Below are 4,046 nucleotides of genomic sequence, written 5' to 3'. Positions count from 1 at the left end.
TATTTGCAAACCAATTCTTGAAATCTATCATTACTTGCAAAATTGTTTTGGAGCCTCCTGATTTCTCCTCCAAATTCAAAATTGCATTAACATCTCCCCCAAAGAAGAAAATCTCCCTAGGATTTTCCACCATAAAATTGATGATATCATTCCATCATGCTTTCTTCTCTATAGTCGGAATAGGTCCATAGACATTAATGAGTGAGAAGCTTACTCTTCTTTGAAAACTACTAACTCTCGTCACTCACCCCCCCCCCGTCCCCCATTCTAGTTACTGTTGGAAACTTGTAATGTGATTTTGACCTTCCTTGGGTCCCATAGAAACCCAATTCGACTAGTAGCCCCTACTGATGCAATCAGTTCAGCTTTCCAAATTCCAAGTTTTCTACAAAAGAATTCTCCCTCTTCCTGCTTAAGTTTAGATTCCTAAATTAATATTATGTCAAATTCATAAATAGATAAATTATGCTTAAGAAAATACTTTTTGTTATGGGCATTCAAGCCCCAAACATTGAATTTAGTTAACTTCATGGTTTTGTGGAAAGGAACTTCCCCTTCCCTACATGAAATAAGTCACTGGCCGTCTTTTTCTTGTTGTCAGCCATGCAATTTGTTTCTCTTAGTTCAGTTAAAGATTTTCTTGCTTGTTTTTAGTTATGTTTTCCACATATTGGATGTTTTAAACCTTGCAAGTTTTTTGCAATACCAAGGTTGTTTGGATTATTTCTTGCATTTGGTACACTAGTATACCTTTGTCTTCCTCATGGTCTTTTTAATCCTCTACCATGCTTGTAATGTTTTGTTACTAATTACATCATCTATGTTAGTTTGTGGTGATTGATCAGGGAAGTACTATACATACTTGTTAGTAAACAAATTTTTCCCCTCAAAGATAAATGTAGATAGTGACTTGATATGCCTGAATTGAAGGGGAAAAATGTACTAATAGTTGGATGAGTTATCATTGATTGATAACTCTCCTCTAAATTGAGAGATACAACTCCCTCATGAAAGGATATTCAATGAATGTAAATAACAACACATATCTTTAACCTGAAGACACAAAGGATTTCTAGCATTTTTCCATCAACATGGAGTGAATGTGATTACAAGGTTTACAATGAGATAATGGAAGAAATATAAAAAGATGGCCATAGGACCACTTATTGAATCTTTCACATTACTAGAAGAGAATAAAGAGAATCAAACATATCATTTTACAAAAGACAACACTGGACTATATCTGAAACAAGGTAGAAAAGACCATTGGATCTTGCTCTATCAAAAAATAAATATCCAAACCTCAAGATCTAACATAAAAATGTTCCTTTCCATTTCTAAAACATAACAAAATAATGATAGTATTATTTCATCCCTGCCATTACAATCAGATGCAGAAAACAAAAGAAATCCACTCTCTACATTCCCTATTACATTCAAAAAATATTCTTCTCCCTCCTCCTATAGCTATAGAACTCTAGAGTAAAAAAAGAAGCCCCCTTACAATTGATTTTCCCCCATTAAATAATTTTCCAAAGAAGTTTGGCAACCACCACAACTTCTTACCGAACTCATTTTGCCTTCTCGGGTACATTACCATAATAATTAATTCCATTAAAGAATTAATTATTTTACATTTTTAAAAAAAATTAGCTTATTTCCCAAGAACTCCTCTCCATACAAGTGTTCCACTAAAGTTTCGTGTTATAATAATAATTAATCCTTTTGAAGAATTAATTCCTTTAAATTCCTTTTTCACTTTATCTTACCCCCATTAGTTAACCAAATTTATATCTCTTCCTATTATAATAATAATCCTTATAGAATTAATTATGTGATAGATTTATTTAGATTAATTTAATATTTAATTATTTTTCATTTGAATATTTGAATATTTAATTCTTTTAAAGAATTAAATAGTGTATGATGCAAAATAATTTATAAATGATCTTTAAGAGATTACCTTTTATATTTTCTCACATAATTAAATGGGGGGAAATATTTAGGGTTCCAAAACCCTAGGTAACAGTGGTTCTCTCTAGGGGTTGCATTCTATGTTAGGATGCAGAGAACTCCAGAATCTTTGGGAGACTTTAGTGCTACTATCTAGTGTCTTCCTATTGGGCCATAGAGTCAACACAGTAATCAATGGTTCTGAAGCCTGCAAGATCTTCTTTAACTTTTTTTTTCCATTGTCTTTTGAAGAAACTTCTTGCAAGACTCATATATTTAGCCCAGAGATACACATTATCAACATCTCAATGATGTCTAAAATTGTATCACATTTTCCATTTGAAACTTTCTTGCATGGATGACCATGAACACAACTAGCACTTTGATTAAAATTTGTGCCACCTCTCTTTCCAACCAAAATAATTTCTCAACTCAAATCATAGTTATTAAGAGATCTTCTCAATAAGAAAGAAATATTATCTAAATTGTCCATATCTCTGCCTACTAACTATATCAAATTTGTGATTTGATTATCAGTCAAACTCGTGCAATTTCTTGTTGTGATGGTGATTTTGACAAGTTTTCTTAGAAAGCCACTCCATCTTCAAATGTGATTATCCTTGGTGATTACGACCTTCTATTCACCTAGAGAGGATGCCTCCATTACATGTTTCAAAACATGATTCTCATGCTGGTATCAATTCCACTCTACATCAAATATCTAGGGTTTGACATTGCTAACATGGGAGCAAAGTGATGGTTTTGTTGATATTTCTTCGAAAAGAGAATGATTATCTTATGATATTGATTTCTTGAATGATTGAATGTCGAGGGAAGTTGTCAAACATTTTGTAGTATGTGATTCAGCAAGTTTGCGTTTATTGCATCTTCAAACTTGTATCATAAATTACACACATTAGTTGTAGATTTGGGCCACCTTCTATCATCTAACATGACATAAAAAAATGGGGATACTTTAGCATCAGGTACAACCATTTTTATATCCTCATCGGTCTTGGTCATCCACACAGAGCCACTCCATTCTATAAACATGAATTCGCCATCCCTAAGCCTTGATGCCACGACAACAAGTTGTTGAAATCCTTTTTGAATATCCATCTCTAATATTGAATCAAGAAAGACCAACATTTTGAGAGCCTTTTAAAAGTACATCATCCCTTTCACAATAAGTGTGAATGATTGATGGAATGCCAAACCCATTAAACTCCCATGTGCATGAATAGTCTAGCATCCATTTGCTTTGCAAGCAGTTAAATTGTTCTCAACAAATTTGATGGTTCACGGATCATATTCATTGCCTGAAAATTCTAATTTTCTCAACTACAACGAAGCTCATTCTTAAGATTTTGGTAAATGAGTATCAAAATGCATTGAATAATGTCATTTTCAAATGATCTCACAAATCTGCTTATATGCAATGTGATGGTTGGTGATTACAATCTCATTTTTAATGCTCTCTTAGTTGCATAGGTGGTGAAGCATCAAACATATCCTTTGAATATATATGCAAGGAGTGATGCTAATCTTTGAGCCACATGATTCCCTTCTCTGTCTTGTTTTAAACAATACACCTCCTCATGTACTTTACTGACAATCTCAATTGTCATACTTCATCATTTAAGAATTCTAATGGAAGGAGAGGGCCCACACTCCACATAGAATCCTATAGCAAAAGAGATTTCATTTGACAAGAACTTCTCTATTAAGGTACCCTCATGACTGTTTCTTGCATAGTTATACCATTTTCCAATTCAATGACTGCCATTTGGTAGTCTACCACATGCTCCCATCACATATTTCAAAACATGAATCACAACTTCTCTTGTTGGTATCAATTCTACATTGGGGCTTATCATTTATTCTTCAAAGTGTCACACCAGTTGTTAAGCACCATTTTTGAAGATTAGGGCACATGGTAGTATTGGCAACATGATATAAAAAAGACAAACCACATATTCACTCCACAAAACTATCTTTGAACAATTTCACACATGTTGTATTGCATTTAAAGTCCAGGTGCCTACCTTTTATTCAAATAAAATAGTAGGATCATAACCAACTGCAATCTGACC

General features: G+C 33.2%; 1 non-coding gene across 1 annotated transcript; it reads right to left on the bottom strand.

Annotated features, from left to right (window-relative positions):
- Nucleotides 1–3,059: 3,059 nt before the first annotated feature.
- LOC149538252 (small nucleolar RNA J33) lies at nucleotides 3,060–3,140 on the bottom strand. The gene has a single exon (XR_016356588.1). It is a non-coding gene; the product is annotated as a small nucleolar RNA J33 (small nucleolar RNA).
- Nucleotides 3,141–4,046: the final 906 nt, after the last annotated feature.

Source organism: Cupressus sempervirens, chromosome 9, assembly GCF_028749045.1.
Source record: "Cupressus sempervirens isolate cs-2001-9-10 chromosome 9, ASM2874904v1, whole genome shotgun sequence".
NCBI lineage: Eukaryota > Viridiplantae > Streptophyta > Pinopsida > Cupressales > Cupressaceae > Cupressus > Cupressus sempervirens.
Note: the sequence above shows the minus strand (reverse complement) of the source record. Positions and strands in the feature narration are given on the sequence as shown.